General features: G+C 43.1%; 1 protein-coding gene across 2 annotated transcripts in view; it reads right to left on the bottom strand.

Annotated features, from left to right (window-relative positions):
- Positions 1–20,528, bottom strand: part of SETBP1 (SET binding protein 1) — a 375,892-nt gene that overhangs the window by 283,843 nt on the left and 71,521 nt on the right. The window lies entirely within an intron of this gene.

Below are 20,528 nucleotides of genomic sequence, written 5' to 3'. Positions count from 1 at the left end.
GAAGGAATGATCAAAAGTAATGCTTTCCAAGCTTGGGAATTCCTCAACTGATCTAAATTTGAAAATTATGCTCCATCCTAATTACTTGAATTGAGTAAGGGCATTAAGAGTTAAAATAAAACTACTACAGAAAAAAGGTCAGAAAAAATAAGGTAGACAAAAGTTGTATTTAATTCATTGGTTGGAAACAAGGCTGTAGAGGAAGTGATGTCAGAAAAAAAGTAACCAAAGCTTGAGTACTGAATTCTTGCAGGCACACAGTAAGAAAGAGAGAGGACTCTAGACATCCTAACCTTATATTACCTCTTCTGGAAACCTTCCTGGCTTCCCAGGCTCTGTTACCCTAGCACCTTCTGTATCCTGCTAACTGCATTTGTCATACAGAAATATCCATGTTGATTTAGTTTCTGTCTCTCCCAGAAGATGGTGAGTTCTCTGAGGACAGGAAGAGCCTTTTTTTGAAATTCGTATGTGGAGGACCTTGTACAGAGCCTGTATAAAGTAATTGGTCAAAAATATTTTGAATGAATAAGTATTGAAATTACTTTCCAATAGTAATTAAGAGAAAAAATGATCCAGGTCACAGGCCAAGAGTTTTAATTTCTGGTGAGACTTTCAGTAGCAAGGCAAGGTGCACTGATTGCAAGTATCGGCGTTCTCAGAGTTTCTCATTAGTATTTTCAGGAAAGTTAAAAAAAAAATTTTTCTAAATTTACCTCCAGAGACCTTGTCATTATCCTCTCTGCAAAGCATTATGCCAACTTTGAAGTGATTTGACTTAAAATAAAACCTGAGTAAAAATATAGAATCCCATGAATCTATTGTTAAGTACCTAGAGATATGTGACTCACCCATATTGAGAGGTTACTGTCATTTGTCTGGATGCCTAAGTGTCAGGAGTGTGAACTCTGGGATCAGATGATCCAGGTTCAATTCCTGGCTTGGACCCTTCTGGATTGTATAATGTTTTTCAAGCTGAGGTTGAAGAGTATCTTCCAGAATGCCTGTAGAGGAATTAGATTAGATGACCCCCAAGTTACCTCCAACTCCAAGTTCCCACAGTCCCAGGCAGTCCCTCCCCTATCCACAGATCATCTACTGCCAAGTCACATTCTGCATGACAACTCATGCTAATCACCTGCATATGTCATAGCCAGTGACCATCATTTATATCAGTGGTTCCCTAATGCTCAGGTTGGCAAGGGGTAAAGGTCAAAGACGGGTCATCAGAATTTCTTTGTAGATCTTTTAAATGATGCAAGTATTCACACACACACACACACACACACACACACACACACCTGGAGGGTACTTCCAATGATAGAAATCAGTAATGTATGTTTTAGTGAAGTTCCCTGGATACAACGAGTTTCCATACGCTCATCCCTCATTCTGACTGAAACTCCCCTGATGCCTACATCTAAGGAGGCAGTAAAGACTGTCATCCTTTTAAGAAGAACATCTTCAAAGTCATAGCCACAGCCCAAAGAAAACCAAGCACATTTCTAGCCCCAATTAGTACATAAATCTTGGGCCTCCACTCCTTCTTCTCACATTACCCCTCAATAACTATGATCTACCGCTGGCTCAAACTTTTGTTTTCAATCTGATTCAATGACCATGTTGTCCCCCCCGGGAGAAGTGGTCGTGACGGGAGAAGAGAGTATATTAACATGTCACCCAGGATCTCTGCCTTTTTCCTCATCAGGCCATGCCAAGAAAGAAATGAATACATACACACTCAGAGAGGGTAAGGGGAAAATGGAGAGACAGAAATATTAATATTTACTTAGAATCTGAAGTATGAACCTAGCTTAAGACCACTTTCTCTTCAGCTAGCCTGAGATATTCTGCAGGACCCTAGCAGCTGGATTGGCTATTTGTTTACTTATTTGTTTGTCGTTTTGGTTTGCATCAGTCAGGAATAAGCACTTGAAGAGTGAGGTTCCAAAATATCCCCACTCTCTACTCTGCATTTTGAGAGCCAGAAGAAAGCAACTTGCTGTTGATGTAACACAGATGTATTAAAACAAAACCTCAGCATGCTACCCACAGCAGCCTCCACAGTCCTCCCGAGCTGGCAGGTCCTCTGGGGTCTCCTCCTCACCCTTTATTTTGTGCCTGGCCTGAGCCGACATTCCCATGAGGCCTTTGGGGGCATATCTGCAACTAAGACCCACAGGTTAGGGGTGAAGCCATCGAGGTCCCCTCCATGGATGTGCTCTCTCTAAGGGAGACTGCTCACAGCACAAGGAACGCCAGCAGGAAGAGCTGGCAAGTCTCTTCTGCAGGCAGGAGACCGAGGGGCACTTTGGTGAGCAGGCTTTCTCTACAGTCTCTAAAACTTTATAAAAAAATCGTTGCAGGTCACAGATGGATAACAATGAACCCTTATTCAATAGGAGTAGATGGGGGAGAAAGATGAGAGAGAGTAGCAGTCTGATTTGTGGATCTGCAGGAAGAAAGTATCTCTGCTCTTCAACAGATATCAAGAAAGTAAAAGGAATTTAAAGTAGACGTGAACCTCTCCTAGATATTTCTACACAAAAGTCCATACCTTCAAAAGTCCAACAGCATTCTAAAAGTACCAATAGAATCAAAGATTCTTTTAAGTAAGAGATACTTAAGGAGGAATCATAATATTAAGGTCTAACATGCTTTCAGTGTCTATTCTATGCTGGGTATAATTCCATGCATTTTTATATGCATCAGCATATTTAATTCTCAAGATGCCCCCATGAATCCCACTGAACAGATGAGAAAACCAAGGTGGAGAAACATATAGCCTATCTGAGGTTGGTCAGTGGTATTCAGTGGAGCTGGATTCAAACCCAGTCAGTCCCAGTGCAAAGCCTGAAAGCTTAAAGCACAGCACATAGCAACTTGGGAAGATGACAAAGAACAGAAGTATCAGACTGCTCAAGAGTGGAATTTTCCTTCAGCCCGGGGGTTACACCCTTATGAAAATACCCCCAGGTCCTGAAGAAGCATCGGAGCCAAGAATGTTCCTTTCCTGACAAGCACCAGCCTTCCCAGGGATGCAGCTCTCCATCCCTGCTGGGCCGGGGCAGGGGTCCAAGGAGGAGCGGGCCTTCTCCAGCCAAGGCGGGAGGCCCAGCCCTGCACTCCCCACGGCAGATGTGGATCCTGGAGGTGTTTTCTTTTCCTTTTCTTATTTAAAGAATAAACAAAACTCTCCACACTCCCCACATGTGAAATGCCGCTCTTGCTGCCACCAGACAATAATTTTAGTCACACAATGACCCTTGTGCAGAGAAAAGAGGAAAAGCCTGTACCCCACCCAGTCCAAGCTTGGAAGAGTCAACCTGTGGAAAAGCCCAGGTCACAGAAGATCAAACTCACTCGCTGAGGAACAGCAGGAGGTTGGGAGGTGGGTCGGGGAGAGGACGGGGAAGAAGGAAGCAGAAAGTTTAAAGGTCAAAGCAAATGTCAACCTAACACCAGTATTGTATGAATAGCACACAGCCTCACTGCTAGACAAATAAATGCTGCCGGGGAGGCAAGGTATCAAGGTTTTATTAACTCTCTTCCTGGAATCGTACACATAGGAAGTCTGTTCCATCATGTAAGCTGAAAAGCACAATATTTATCCCATGGGGGGAAACCACAGAACTGATATTGAATCCATAATACACAGCTTCTCCTCCATTCCCTTCCCAGCCGGTCTCCATTCTTGCCGCACCTCAGGGGGCCTGTCAGCAGGAAGTGCCCACGCATATTCTGCGAAGAGTGGGAAGGGTCACAGGCTGATGAGAATGCAGGGCACAACCCTGCCTCCACCCTCTGCTGATTTTCCCAGGCGAGGCTTGGTCCCACTGAGCCCAAGTGTGGCCTGAGATGAATGGACTCCTCTTTGTCTGTGTCCTCCTCACCGGGGGGCTTCATCCCCAGTGCCCAGATCTGTGGAGATCCCACCTCTGTCTGGGCCCCACATGAAAAATGCCCATTTGCAGAGCCCAAGACAATTAAGGGGAACCCACTGGACTGGACAGCTGCTCTTGGTTCCCTTGCAAGGGTAAGCTCTCTGTCCACTCCCTTTGCTTCCCACGCTGGCCGCTCACCTGGCTTACCTGGGGAACGTAAAAATGTGTGCACGTGTGCATGTTTGTGAGCATGTGTGTTTGTGTGTGTGTATGTGTGTGTGTTTTCCCCAGCCCCACCCTCAGAAATTCTGATTCAGTTGGTCTAGAGTGTATCCTAAGAATCTGTATTTTTTAAAAAAGCTCCCAGCTAATTCTGATGCAGTCTGCGATCCCAAAAGCAGTCTGCAAGTGGGTGTTACAGGAAATTAGAGATCACGGTATTGGCCTCCTTGCAAGTAGTACAGGACAGGTAGCCCAGTTTGTAGCAGGTCACTGGGATAGTTACCAACCATGAGCCACAACTGACTCAGAACCCCCATTTCGAGTGCCATGCAGACCTCTGCACTGTGTCCAAGTGACAGTCTTGGGTCTTAGAGACATGGCTCCATACTCGTGCCTTCTCCAGACCATCTTTCCCTATTACCATCTGACTGTCATAAAATATGTGGCTGCCTATTTTCTGTTCTATAATGTCTCCCCTACTTTCTGACAGAATTTGGTTCACTAAGCTCCCTGACATCTGTATTCAGTTATTGAAAACTTTTGAAGAAATGACTCAAAAAATTTCGTAAACTGTTTCTGAACCACTGAGGCTGGGGAATATTTTGTTCTGGTAAGTGCTAAAAACAAAACCAAAAATAGTGAGGCACTTCATTTGTACCATCCAGATGTAAAAGATAAAAAGATTAATTTGGGGCTTCCCTGGTGGCGCAGTGGTTAAGAATCCGCCTGCCAATGCAGGGGACACGAGTTCGAGCCCCAGTCATGGACGATCCCACATGCTGCGAAGCAACTAAGCCCGTGCGCCACAACTATTGATCCTGTGCTCTAGAGCCCGCGAGCCACAGCTACTGAGCTCACATACCACAACTACTGAAGCCCACGCGCCTAGAGCCCATGCTCTGCAACAAGAGAAGACACCACAGTGAGAAGCCTGCGCACCACAACGAAAAGTAGCCCCCACTCACCACAACTAGAGAAAGCCCGTGAGTAGCAACAAAGACCCAACCCAGCCAAAAAAAAAAAAAAAAAAATTATTCCGCTGGCAATCCCAAAGACACTACAAAAAAATACCAAAATTCTAGAATGGAAGGACAACCCAAAGGCAAGCAACAGATGAAAAATAGGTAAATAAAAACCAATTAAACAAAATAGGTAAACTCAGAACATGCCTGATGGCAAACTAATCTACAGTCAAGTGTGGTAAGGCTGTTACTCTACCATCTCAGGGCCAGGCTTGGGCAATACAAGGAGATGCTGTGTTTTCCAGGCTCCCAACCTTCACTCAGCATCTTTTGTTTTATTTCTCAACTGGGCTGAGGGGAGGAGAAGGAGGAGGTAGAGAGAATATTTTCCTTTTACTTTTGAAAAACTTTCAGGATCCACTAGCAGTGAGGAACAGTCTGAGGCTTTCTCTGGATGGTGGGGCTGAGAACAAAAATTCTGGAATTTCTGTGATTAAATGTCAGTAGTGAGCCCACAAAGAAGCTGGTGTGCCTTTGTTTACATGGTCTATGTGGCATACGGGCACCTAGGTGGTGTCAGGTGCCGATGTTGAAAGAGGATCCCCATGGCAATTGCATATATGTGAGTGCCAGAAAGGCTGCCAGTCAGCCCTCGGTCTTTTCCATTCCATGACAGCAGAAAGGTGGCCCTAAGTGAACTACTGTATGACATATAGTGGGAAGGAAAGGGAGTTGTGTATGTGGTTTCTTTTTCTGTTTGTTTTTACTAGATTTCTTTGTAAGAATGGTCATAGAAAAGAATAAAATTTTTAAGTTTTTACTCCCCATTCTCACTTTTATCCCAATACTTACTTCCAGACACTGAATTCCACGTAAGGTGGAAGAAAAGGAGGAAACATTTAGAAGATTAGAATCTCCAGGAAAACTTGATCTGAGTCAAGGTCATCTAGGTGGGTCTCTTCTAACTGACACATCTCTAAAAAATCACCACCCAATAAAAGTAGCGATAAAGAGCATACTTTTAAAAGACTTTCTTGTAGTTTGAAGAAAATATCTTCCCTTTTTTTTGCTCCCAAGGGACTTGAGGTTTTCAGAACCAGTACTAAATAGTAAAGATCAGTTTCAGGCTAAGTGAAAAGTTTCTAGATGTTGAGCTACCATGGAAAGAAAAACAAAAAATGGTAAAGACAAAAAAAAGGGGGAGGTGTGTTAAGTAGAAGGAATCTATCCAGGTTCCCATGGGAAGGGTCCAACTGTGGGGCCCTTTGAACTCTTCATAGGTGAGAATTCCTTTTTTGGACCAGCTTCCTCACTGAATCCCAGCCCCAGCACTCTCGGGATCGCAGGTTCAGCTCTGACCGTTGAGCTAATCCTCCAGCTTGTTCTTCTCCTTTTCCCCCGCTCCTAGTGAACCTTTTTCCTCTGTCACTTGAAGAAAGTCACAAGCTGGCGTATTATAGCCCACAGGCCACACTGCCCATCTCTCTTCATACAGCCCTTTGCAGAAATAAAAGAATCCATAAACCTATCACTCCATCACCTCTCTGTGGCTATATGGGATGACTACAGAGCCAGAAGTCTTTGTCTTATTCCTGAGGATTTCCACAGGATTTTCTTCAGCCACCAGGGGCAACTGTCAAAGCAACAGAGCCCTTGGTGAAATACTTCTCTCTATATATTGCATGGGGTTTGCAACAATTCAAATACTGTAGGTTTATTGCACAATTCATTGTCTGATATGGTTAAGCACTGATGTCTATAAATCCACTAATGGGAAGTTCAAATCTCCTTAGAAGGAAAAGAACAAAACACCTGGTAACCACCCAAAACTTGGTAAACGTGAACAAAATCCTTAGCTAGTCTTGAAATATCTCTAATGGAGCAGTTTGTATTATAACCAGCCCAGTTCCTCCAAACTAGAGAAACATTTAATGGAGAGTTAAACCAAGTAAAGAAACTTGAAAACATTATATCTTACTCCAAGCTCTGTAATACCCAACACACCAAACACAGACATGCACACAAACACATCATGAAAACATTTCCTGATGTTTTGAGTATTTGTGCGTGTTTTTCAGAATACTTTTATAGAAAACTTTACATGTAATATGTAAAACAGATAAAAGCAGACTTCTTTTAGAAGCATTAAAATGGGGTCCTACCCATTTAGCAATCTCTTGGCACCCAACGTTGGGCTCTAAGGCATTCAGTGCTTCCCAAATCACATCTTAAAGACCACCAGCCACACTGACACCAGGTGTGGGTTCTCTTCACAGGGGATGGAGACAGACATTCACCCTTCATTCTTCATTCTCTAATTTGGTGAACATCCACTGTGCTCATATACAGAGACACCAAGGCCAAAGCAACATGAATCCTGATCTCAAGGAGCTCACATTCTGTTATGGGAAAGACAAGGCATCAGAATATTCCGAAACATTAGTGAGTAACGTGATAAAGGTAGTCACCAGATGCTTTGTGATTCCAGTTTTCATCTCACCAAAAGTTTTGAGACACTGAGTCTGTTCCAGAGTGAACTTTGCCTTTAATTTATCACTTCATCAACTCTGGGGCAGAAGACTCGCCAGCCCAAGAAAAAATATATATATTAAAGGCTTGTTTGAGACAGACTCTATAAAATGAAGTTATTTTGTTTTATTCCCAAGAATTATGTAAAAAGCACTTACTATTCACCCTGTAAATAAGTGATGATGCCAAATTTTTGAGGAATAAGAGGATTTTCACACTGTATCAAACAGTACACATCTAGCCCAGAATTATGATTCTGTGAATGATATGGTGGCCTATATTGGCACTAGTCACGAAGATTAAAGTTATAAGCATGTATAACACTTAATTCAGTTTAATTACCCATTAAGTCTTTTTCTTACAAGCATTTACTATAACCATTTTAAGTAGGTATAGATTTCCTAAGCTTAATATCAATTTGGTTGAGTTGAGTTTGCTGATTTCCTTCCCTTTGCTGCACTAGAAACCCTTAAGTTTGAGGTCCAAGTCACAGTGACTCGTCTGAGTCACATGGTTTCTTATACGCAGATTTGATCTGTCCCTAGATAATTCAATTTACTACCACATAACCTGTGGAGTCCTTAATAACTCCACAGTTGTTTTTTTCTTTGCAGTAACAGATGCTGTTATTTGGGAGAATGAAAGAAAACACTCAAGCCATGAGAGAAAAGAAAAAGAGGACTATAGAACCTTAGAAAGGAAGACAATTTAGAACTATGTCATCCAGCATCCCACAGGGGTAGAAGGGACCAGGCACATGACTGCATGTGCTCTGCACCTCCATTAGAGGGAGTTGACATCTTCCTGGGGAAGCTCATTCCTCTTGGACTGCCTTTTTACTTATTTTCTTTAAAAAAATGTTCTTCTTAATACAAAGATCTGCTTCCTTGTCACTCCTACCTATTGGTTCTAAATCTGCTCTGTGAAAGCGCACAGTCCCTTTCATGAGGCACTTTCAAAGACATATCCTAGTGGAAGCTCATTTTCAAATATGTCAGGACCCTATAGATTGGCCTCCAGTGCTTTCTTCACTTTAAGGACTCACCACCACCTGAGGAACTACAATAGACTTTAGACTCTAAGATATAATTTTTAGAGTTTATTACTATTCCTTTTTTTAATTGAAAACTTTTAATTGTGGTAAAATACACATAATATAAAATTTACCTTTTTTTTTTTTTTTGAAGATGTTGGGGGTAGGAGTTTTTATTAATTAATTAATTAATTTTTGCTGTGTTGGGTCTTCGTTTCTGTGCAAGGGCTTTCTCTAGTTGTGGCGAGTGGGGGCCACTCTTCATCGCGGTGCGCGGGCCTCTCACTATCGCGGCCTCTCTTGTTGCGGAGCACAAGCTCCAGACACGCAGGCTCAGTAGCTGTGGCTCACAGGCCTAGTTGCTCCGCGGCATGTGGGATCCTCCCAGACCAGTGCTCGAACCCGTGTCCCCTGCATTGGCAGGCAGATTCTCAACCACTGCGCCATCAGGGAAGCCCCTAAAATTTACCATTTTTAAGTGTACAGTTCAGTGGCATTAAGTACATCCACACTGATGTCCTCCCATCACCAACATCCATCCTCTTTTCATCTTGCAAAACTGAAACTGTACCCACTGGGCACAAATTCCCCATTCCTTACCCATCTCCACTTCCCATCAACCACCACTCTACTCTGTCTCTGTGAATCTGACTACTCTAGGTAAAGACTTCATAAGTGGAATCATATAGTTTCTGTCCTTTGACTGACTTATTTCTCTCAACATAATGTGAGGTTCATCCACATTGTAGCATGTATAAGAATGTCCTTCCTTTTTAAGGCTAAATAATATTCCATATGACCATTCCACTTTACAGATGTGAAAAACAAGGCTCCAAGAAGTTAAGAGCTGTCCTAGGGTCTCACAACCAGAACGGAAGCTAGGTGCCCTGACTCCCTGTTTTCTCCCTGCCCATCTCATCCTTCTGTATTTTCCAAATGTTCTACATTTCAATTTGGACTGAAGTTGAAGAGGAGACTCCTTTATCAACCTTTTCCAGGCTTACCTTGTTCTTGGAAGCCATTTCACACACACCCCAGAATGGGAAATACCTTCAGATAGTAAGGGATTTAGAGTTTTGGAGACTGCTGTCCCCAAGATCTAAGCAAACAGGGGAACCAGGGTAGGAAGCATGTGGATTTGGTCCTACTATAATAAACACCACTTCCTTAAGGATTGTTCTAATTACTATTACAATTATTTATGTTGTTCCCTTTGAGAAGGAAGCATACCTCTTTTCCTCTTTTCCTTTCTTTTCTTTTCTTTTCTTTTCGATACTGGAAGTTGAATTCCTGTGCTGGGCAGCAGTAGCAGGGAGAGAGAGTGCCTCGTGGGTGGCTTTGTTTGTTTGTTTTGGATTTTAATCTGGATATGTGCTTTTATCTCTCTTGGCAAGATATGGGGAAAGCCACAGTACATTGTAACCAGAGTGCAGGCTTAGCCATTCCTCACAGCTATAACCTCTTAATAAAAGAGGAGCATTTCTGCAAGGGATGAGGTTATTGTCAGTGAAGGCATGACTAATAATGATTAATTTGATCTGTGCCATACATAAACTGGATCCACGATTCACTAAATAATTCTGTAGCCTAGATACCATTTCCACAGGGTTCAGGGAAGTTGCTGGCCATTTATCACATTAAAACAGAACCAAAAAAAAAAAAAACCCTACACAAACAAGAGAGGATAAAATAAGAAAGCATCCCCCAAATAAAGCCAAATGCCTTCACATCCACCCACAAAATACCTGCTTAAAGCTAGAAACAACAACAACAAAAACCCTATGTTACCATCCTGTGCCAAAGAAAGACAAACAAAATTTACTGGACACATATCCTTCTCCCAGCAGAGAAAAGAAGCCAAGTCTAGTTCCTTTTCCAGAGAGGGAAAAGGACCAGCCATCTAATTGGCAGAAGTACATCTATCTCCTCAACTGATCTTTACTTCTGTCTTGTAGGTAAGATATCAACATCCATTCAACACAAACAGAAACTGTGATTTGGGATATTTACTCCCAAATTTCCCCAAACCACAGAGCATGTTTGCAGTAAAACCTGGTCTCAACCCAAGGCTTCTACCCTGTGGACTATCTTTTGCTGCAACCTTTGACAAAGTTCATCCTGGGCTAGATCCTAACCCAGACTGTCTCTTCTGAGTTCTGTTTTCAGAGGAGCTCATTTCATGAATCATTTTACAAATATTTATTGAGCAACAACCACTATGTGGCAGGCACTGTTCTACACACAAAGACACATCAGCGTGCAGAGCCAAGTCCCTGTTCTCAAAGAGCTTTCATTCTAACAGAGAAAGGCAGGTAATAGCAAATAAGCAAGTAAAATGTATAATACATCAGACAGAGATAAGTGCTAGGTATAAAAATAAGGCAGGTTAAGAGGAACAGAGAAAGTCAGAAGGGATGGAGTCTGTTACTTTATATAGAGTAGTCAGGAAAGGAGGTCAAAAACAAGCATTGCAGATATTTGGGTGAGAGACTTCATGTCAGAAGAAACAGCAAAAGCCAAGTGCCTGAGGTAGGCTGGTGCTCAGAGTATTCTGTAAGGTGGAGCAGAGTGAGGTGAGGCCAGACAGGTAATAGGGCCAGCTCTCTTAGGACTCTGTAGGCCATTGCCAAGAGCTGATTTTTGCATGAGTGAAATGGGGAGCCCTTGGTGGGTTTGGAGCAGAGAAGTATCCTAATTTGACTGATGTTTTAAAGGATCACTCTAGCTACTGTGAAAAATAGAAAGGACATATGAATTTAGAGTTCAGCGTGTAGGTCTAGAGTGGAGCAAACATTTGAGTGTTTTTGTGTGTAGATAATATTCAATGCCATGAGAGAGGATAACAGAGGGAAGAGAGTTTGGAGAACTGAGCTCTAGGGCACTCCAATGTTTAGAGGTCAGGGAGTTGAAGAGAGACCACAAAAAGAGTCAGAAAAAGAGCAGGCAGTGAGCTAGGAGGAGAACAAAGACAGCACCGTCCCAGAAGCCAAGGGAAGAATGTTTCAAGGAGGGAAAAACCACATGTGTCAAATGTGGTCAAGAGGTCAGATAGTAACTAATGTCATCAGAAACTTAACAATATTTCTCCTAAGATTATTTAAATTCTGGCTTTCAGCATACATCAGAAGAGTACTGGAGAAAGGGCTTCACAGCTTTAATGATCATTGTCATTTATCATCCCTCTTGAGTTTCCAAACTGTTCACATAGTAAATCAACAATGAATAAGCCAGACATGCCGTATGTAGCTGGTAGTGCTTGCTTCCACCTCAGGGATACAGATATCTCAATGTCAATCACACCCCTGTTCTTTACCACACACCAGGGGGCTAAGACGGAGCAATCACTTAACTCTTTTCATTTTAGATGTGGAGACACTGAAACACTAATTTGGATGCTATGCCACAGTGGTCCATCTCATGAATATCATATATCCCCTCTGCCCATCAAAGCCTGACTTCCATGACCTGGCATTCAGTGTCCACTATATTCTACTATCTCAGAATCCCAACTATTTATGTCAACCCATGCGGTTACTCACTGTGCCCCCAGTGCCTGGAACACTTCCTTACTTTTGGACTGGGATGCTTCCCTCCCTACCTCTGCCTATTTAATACAGTTTTTAGGCCCAGTTAAATTCATCAATGAAGATTTCTGTAAATGAGGCGCCTCCCAAGTGTAGAATAATTTCTCCCTTCTCTTTATCCTGTCCATATAGCACTTACTATATACATTTTGTTTGCATCTTGTTAACTTGTTATCTTTTTGATAGACACCATATCGTCATCACCCCTATTCTGTGTATCACAACACTGTGCCTCACCCCAAATAAGTATTGATAGTTAATGATTTCTTAGAGGATGAATGAATGGCTCTTAACAAAGAATGATGGACTTCAGAGCTAAAAGCAAGTCAGTAGCTGAGTTCAGTTCAGGACGTTTAAGTTCTGACATACCCAGATCCACTCTTCAGAAATGCCTACCCTTATTCTGCCAAAGCCAATTGTTGATGGTGACAGAACCGTTAAACACACTCTGAAGTCCTTGGCTTGGCTGCACCAAGAACAGGCTTGCATAGTCTTTACTTCTCTGGGCTCCACTCCCACAGTCCAGCCTCAACGGGAAACTCTTGACCCATCCCTGGTTTTAAAATGATGACTTCTTTCCTTTCTCTTTCACAGCATACCCTGGTAACCACTGAGATAATACTATGCAGTAAACCAGAGAAAAGCAAATGGCCTGTGCATACCTGGTAGGGCCAACTATATACTCGGAGCCACACTAATCACTCCCACCCCCACCTCCTGCACTATACTTGGCACACAGAAAAGAACTGACAAATATCCCCAGTAGTACATATACTTAAGATCTGAACAAACCTCAAACCTCCTCTATGTGAGAAGTGCTAAACGAGTTGTACTGTCTGGATACAGCATCTTAGGAATTCGGGGACTGGGGAGGTACCAAGAACTGGCTATAATCAAGGAGGAGTTCCTGAGGAGGTATGTTCTGGAATGAGAAGGATTTGCTAGAGTGGTAACAGGACAGGAGAACATGCCAGGAATGGAAGTTAGCAAATCCTGAAGCTTGGTGGGGCTGTGGATTGGCCAAAGTGAAAGATAAAGCTGAGAAAAGCAGTCTAACCAGCTAGTCCAGTTCTTTACCTCTGTGCCTTTGATGATCTGGGTCATCCAAGGTACAACTGTGAGACCAGCCTGTGCACAAAGATTGCCCATTAATCACAAGTGATGGAAAGAGCACTGGACCAGGAGTCAGAAGGTCTGGCTGGGTGCCAGCCCTGGCTCTGCCACAGAAAACACTTACAAATATAAACAAGGCAATCACTTTTTTCTGTGTTCTAGTTTTCTCCCTTTAGGGAAGAAGGGGGGGGAGGGGAGGACAACGGCTCCACCCACCTCATACAGTTATCATGAGGCTCATATACAATACTGTTTGTCAAAGCTCTGTACAAAAGCGGTGTATCTGGGGCTTCCCTGGTGGTTGAGAGTCCGCCGGCCGATGCAGGGGACACGGGTTCGTGCCCCGGTCTGGGAGGATCCCACATGCCGCGGAGCGGCTGGGTCCGTGAGCCATGGCCGCTGAGCCTGCGCGTCCAGAGCCTGTGCTCCGCAACGGGAGAGACCACAACAGTGAGAGGCCCGCGTACCGCAAAAAAAAAAAAAAAAAAAAAAACGGTGTATCTGAAATAAGTATCTAGCAAAAACAGGGTAGGTTGTCTTAAGACCTAAGGAGAGCACTGTAACCCCTCACTACCTTTCCCTCAAAGAGCACATTCTCTTGATGAGGGACTAGTCAATCCTTTAGAATCTGGGGTGCTGGCGAGAACACTGGTATCAGACTGATTTGGACTGATTCCTAGCTCTGTTATTTGCTATCTTGTGTGAACTTGGGCAAGTTTTGTAAACTTGCTAAGCCTCAGTTTTTGTTTTGTTTCATTTATCAGTAAAGTTAAAACAACACTGCCTACTTTGTGGTGAAGATTAGCGACAATTTCGTGTAAAGTTTCTAAATTGGTTCCTGGCACACAGTAGATACTCACAAATGTTGTAGAGATTCTTACAATTAGCTTCGATATGAAAGACCTCATATACAAGAGACACCAAATCAAATTCGTCAGCCATTTGCAAAGGATTGAAATGTTTTTGATATCATAAACATAATTTAAATCTTATTTGAGACTCCTTGCTTCTTTTTGCATGTCCTTCATTTCTTAAAGTGACACGGTGAAAACTTTACTTGTGAAAAATGGCATAGTAGAAGTCAGCATACAATGTTACTTAAATACATTGCGTGTTAGAAAATATTCTAAAGACCTCTCCCTGTCTCCCTACACACCTTCAAAAAAAAAAGTGCAGGTCTGCTGATTGTGGAATAACTGAAAAATACATTGTTATCCCATACCATGCTTGTAATTTGGATTAGATTCTGTGCTTCTATCATATTTGGGTTGACAGGGGCTGCAGAGGAGGTGTGTAAACCAGAATGGCTCATTAACCATCTGAACATTTTTTTTTATCTATTTTATATATATTAGTGTATATATGTCAATCCCAACCTCCCAGTTCATCCTGAACATTTAAAGTTAATGAAATCCACTGGGTTTCAGTCAAAGCCTCACTCCTTTCTTAGATGTCAGAAATGAGGTCAGTTGGCTGAGATGCAGAATTTGGCTTCACGGGCCATTGCTGCATTGAGAGCTTGGTCTTCTGGACAGGCCCTGGGTGTTCATGCAGAGGCTAGACTGAGCATCCTTGAGCGCAGACACACGCCCAGCCAGCTCTCTGCAGTGCCCCACGTGAACCAGCTTCCCACCCCGCCATCCAGAGAGAGCTCTGTGAGGACTGATGGGAGACAGCCCTCTCCTTCTATCTAAGGTGAAAGCATTCCAGATGATCACCTTTAAAACAAAAACGATTTCAGAAATATTAACTACCCACCCAGGAGAGACAATTTGACAGGAGATGTAACCATCAGTGCAGGAGACACATGAACCTAGTTCTTCCTGCTGCTGTGACAAAGGCACCACCAGCACAATAATCCTGACAGTCAGGAGAGAGGTCCTCAGCTAGCATCCTGGCCAGTGGGTCCCACCCTGGCTGCATATAAAAATCACCCAGGGAACTTAATTAAAAGAAATAATGGTGCCTGGAACCCATTTCTAGATTTTCTAGTTAATTGGTCTGGGATAAGGCAGAGGTATCAGGTTTTTTTTTTAAGTTCCTAGTAATTCCAACATGCAGCCAGAATTGAGAACTATGATGTACTTCAATATCATTACATATAGAAGAGGAATACAAAGGTCCAAGGTCCCTAATGAGTGACTTGTTCTTAAATCAAATTGCCTTCTTCCCCTTACTGTCCAATATTTTGGTCATATTTCAGGGAAATCTTCTTATTTCAGACTTAATTATAAAGCCTTCCCACCTCGCCCCATGCACACAGTGTATAGGGAAATGAAACTCTATTAGGCTAAGGTGGAAGAAGGGAACCGAAAGGCGAAACTGACTTTAAATAGGAACGAAACTGACAAGAGTCAGCTCAGAGGCCAAAACTGGAGAAATGAAGCAAATGAAAACAAACCAACTCACTGAGAAAAGCCAGTTAGACCCAGAAAGTTCTTTCAGTTTGTATAATTTAAGGTTTCAGTGAAGGATTATATTTTACATGTTGAAAGTATCCCCTAGGCAGTAAAGTTTAGCCAACACAGCATTTCTTGGGGGCAACTGCAGAACTGTAACAGTCTGCTGATTGAAACCACACCTCCTGAAATAAAACAGGAGGGCAGTGATCATTGCTCATGGATCACCATAGATAAAATCAAGAGGCCAGGGCTTCCCTGGTGGCGCAGTGGTTGAGAGTCCGCCTGCTGATGCAGGGGATGCGGGTTCGTGCCTCGGTCTGGGAAGATCCCACGTGCCGCGGAGCAGCTGGGCCCGTGAGCCATGGCCGCTGAGCCTGCGCATCCGGAGCCTGTGCTCCGCAACAGAAGAGGCCACAGCAGTGAGAGGCCCGCGTACTGCAAAAAAAAAAAAAAAAAAAAGAGGCCACCTTTCCAAGCCCTGTGAACAGCACCACCACAGCAACTCCTAACGTGTTCGTTCTGATAATTGAAATAAATATTGTCCCCCTTCCACATCACAAAAGAACCCAAAAGGACCTAATTCACCAATTACAAACTAAATAGAAGAAAGATAACATTCTCCAGTTTGGAAAGGCCCAAGCTTACATTTTCTGATACAGAAAGTTTTTTTTACTTCAAGAAACTGGTTATGAAGAGAGCTTGAGTTTAGACCATGAACCAACATCACACGAATACAGCAGCTGTGGTGGTTGCTGCAGGTATCCCAGGAACCCATAAGGTGCCTTTTCATCAGTGGATGAATGTCCCTAAACCCAGTTCTATATTTTCTTATATGGAAACATAGATAGAAACCCAGGTCCATAGTTTCCCATAAGACCATAATAATCATCAAACAAGAAACAGAATGGAGGCACTCAGAAAAGCTGGATTGTCCAGAATATGCAATAGTTCATAGATGCAAGTTATTAGGTAAATAGCAAGATCTTAAAAAAAAAAAATCTATTTTAGCCATGGGACTTTTGGAGTCTCAAGATTTAGTTCCTGAGATCTATTCTCAGCCACTGCTTGCTTTTTTGCCCAAAGGAAAGTGCTGGTAAGTCAAGGGAATTAGCTGAGGACTGATTTATTTGATTATCTCCGTAACATGGCTACAGCTCAGGAGTGTAACCTGTTGGTCCCTGTGCTCTGTGGTGTCCTGATGTCATCCTCTACCTCAGCAGTGTTTGTCTCCTGGCTCAGAGACCAAATTAGAACAGGACTCTAAGGGGGTGACAGATGGGAGAGGAGGGGAGCTGGGACTTCCCACCTCACTCTCTTGATAAAGAGTCACACTGAGATTTGTCTATTCCCATCTCCTCAACCTCAGGACCCTCAGAGATATGTGTAACAGACATATCTCCAACCAGACATGGAGTGTGGCTGGGGTATCTGGGGGTTTCGATTCTCCTCATTATCCTTTGGTATGTTTTGAATGGAGGGTTAGCAGCCACAGCAATGGTCCCTGATCTGCAAAGCACTTCATGACTTACAGATTGCTTCCCTGTACTTTATAACTGAGTGGTTGACAGCCTGGACTCTGAAGTCAGGGTTCCAGTCCCAGAGGCATGACCTCAGACAAGCTGTTTAACCTCTCTAAGTCTCCATTTCATCATCTGTTAAATACTTCCCACAGAACTGTTGGGAAGATGAAAAGAGATAGTGCAAATGAAGCACACAGCAGAGAAGCAAAAAGTATGTAAGTCTTGAAGAGATGTTAGCCATTATTATTAGCATAATGTTATTTAAACCTCATAATAACAATCCCATTAACCATAGTGGAGACTGGCAGGAGACACAGAGCACACAGGCTCAAGCACACCCATGTTTATGTGTGCAGGCATGCACCCGTGGCCAGTTGGTGGGCAGTGTGGATGTGTGTAGAAGAACTGGCATTAGCAGGGAGGTAGGCTCCATATAACGCTGTGCTTGCTGTGTCCCAGGAGGTGTGAAGCTATACTGTGGACCACAGATAGCTGGGAATCCACTAAACAAAACCTAAGAGTATTTAATTCAGATCATACTTCATTGACAGAAGTGGTCAGAGAGATCAAGCGACTTGTCCAGGATCACCCACTTTGTCTGTAAGTGGCAGAGCTGAGATGTCAACCCAAACTGTCAGGCCCTAAAGCCAACCTCAGGGCAGAGGGGAGGGGGCTGTGGAGTTCTGGCCACTGGAGGGATTTCAGAAATGAACCCAAATCGTCTTCCCCACAGCCCTACATCACCTGGTACTGCTGAACAAAAACAAAGGGTCTCATCCTAATAGCTGCTTCTTATCTTGGATGGCTCAGAAGTTAGATGTGTGAACTAAATTATGTACCTCATTCTCCCCCAAAAAAGAATAAAAAATGCCAGCTCTGCCTTTTGTCAAATTTAGCACTGTATTCATATGCACAACACCAAAATGTCACATTTGCGAATCAGTAAAGCCATTCTGAAAATTCAAGAAATCCAAAAAACTGTCCCTGGTGCATGTCCCACACCACAGTTAGAGTGCCCATCATTCTCCCCGAAAAGAGGGGCAAGTTCCAATTCATAGAAGAGCTCACGAGTGAAAACTCTCCTCCTGGGAAGTACAGACAGTGGCAAATTTTCAGGACAGACGTTTACATGAAAAAACTGATATTGCATCATTAAAAAGGTTAATGAGCTTCACAAGGCAGATACCCTGAACATCAGGAAGGGGACAGCAGAGGAGGGGACAGGGTGGTGGTAGAGACACATACAGGGAATCACTCTCATTCTTCGATGTCAGGTGTGGTCAGGAGGTGCCCTCCTCATGGTAATAATTGCAGTGGAAGGATAAGTTTTTCTGGTGGGCACTGGAGCCTGGCTGATGGCTGGGCAGCAACTTGCCCTCACATCCAGCCCCGGGCTCTCTGAGTGAAGAATGTACTTCTCAGCACAGAGATCCCTAAAGATTCTGCCAAAACCAGATGGTTCAGTGTTTCTCAAAAGGGGTGCCACAGAATATTTGTCCCAACTGAAAGTGCTCCATGAGCAAATAAAATATGAAGAAAACTGCACACTATTTCTTACTCTTGGAGATTCATAAGGCACATTAGCATGTGGAAGGCTCTGAGAAATGCTTTATAAAGAAACTTGCCTAACTTTTTTAATCAAGCATTTATAAAACTTATTTAATCATTTTCCTCCTCTTCTCATTTTTTAATCTAAGACCTAGCAACATCTCATTTTGGAAAACATTTTCAGAAGAGCTATTCTAGTCCAAGTTCCCTCATTTTACAAAATATGAAACAGATGCACTGAGGTCTTAGTGATCTACTAAGGGTCACAAACAAGTTAGTAGTTCTTATTTTTCAGTGAGTTAAGGGTATATGACATTGTGTGGACAGGTTCAAGAAAGTCAGCAAAGATGCTGGGACAGAATATTGATCAACAGATCAATATCAGCCTTCTGATCACACTCTCAATCAACAGCAGCCTGAAGAAGGAGTGCCTTTTACCCCCTACGTTGGGGTTTGATCATAGTAAATTCCAGAATCAAACCTGAGGGAGCATTTCAAGTTTGAACAGGAAAAACATATCCAAAATCAGTCATTAGGGCCAGCAACAGTTGCATGAAGCTGAAATGCAGAGTCCAACAGGGGATGGAGAGCCAAGGAGAACCACAGTGACAACGTTCACATTGACGGGGCTGACTGGGTCTGAATAAACTCTTGACATGGTGTCCCATGCCCTGGGCTGGGTATCTACATGTTCCACTGTGGGTTGCTATAAGTGTGCGGTGCTCAATTCAAGAGGTCAAGAGCAGAGACGTAAAGGAACTTCTCCACCATAAGGCCCAGAACTTCTTAACTTAACCCTGCTCTATTCAATAGCTCCATCAACTTCTTAAATTAAGTCATAAAATGCTTTTTTTAAAAGTCAAATCCACTGATGACATAAAATGGAAAGGAATAACCAAAGCAATGGACAAAAAAATCTGAAATTATCTCGGTAGGCTGGGATGCTGACCCAAAATCGACTTATCATTGATAAAGTTAGTTAGGTTTAAGTTAGCACATCATAAGGAATCCAGGTGGTTACTAAAATACACAACATAGATCCCACTTTTTTCTGTACTAATCAGACTACAGCTGGAGGAATGGAATCCACTTTATTTATATGTATTTGAGTTATATTTAAATAAGACGTTCATAGAGGGAGTACCTCTTACTCAAGAAGCATTACAAGGAACAACCCGCAGAGTGACTGGAAACTGGAGAAACTACGGTTGTTAAGGATAGAGAAGACTAAAACACTGCACCACAGCTGTCTCCAAATAGAGGAGAAGCTCTCCTGTGGAAGAAAGGAAGGACCTAGTTTGGAGGGTTTTAAGAAACTGCACAGGGGCAATCTATGGGGAATGCAAGAAGAAAATGTTTCAGTGCAATAAAACAAATAACTTCCTAAAAATCTGAGCTGCCCACAAATGGCACGAAGCCAGATGTCCAGCATTCTCTGAACAGCCACCTCTAACCAGACTTTGTCTGCTTTAATTAAGTGGGATAGCCTCAGATTTTCTCCAGGAGTTCTGCCGTGCTTCCTCATGCTGTCTATCCCAGATTCCTGACTTCCTTCCCATTCATGACTATGATTTGACTCTCCTTCCTTCCACCCTCAGCTCCCTCTCCCAGGTCCACCACACCCCATCCTTGTGTTCCACTATTTTTCCCACACACACTTGACCCTGACTTCCAACCAGGACACGTGCCTTGCCACACTGCATGCCTTGTCTCCAACACAACTCTCATGCT

This window comes from Aethalodelphis obliquidens, unplaced genomic scaffold, assembly GCF_003676395.1.
Source record: "Aethalodelphis obliquidens isolate GAN/ISIS:26980383/991018 unplaced genomic scaffold, ASM367639v1 scaffold19, whole genome shotgun sequence".
Lineage (NCBI taxonomy): Eukaryota > Metazoa > Chordata > Mammalia > Artiodactyla > Delphinidae > Aethalodelphis > Aethalodelphis obliquidens.
The sequence above is the reverse complement of the archived record's forward strand: the minus strand, read 5'-3'. Positions and strand labels throughout refer to the sequence as shown.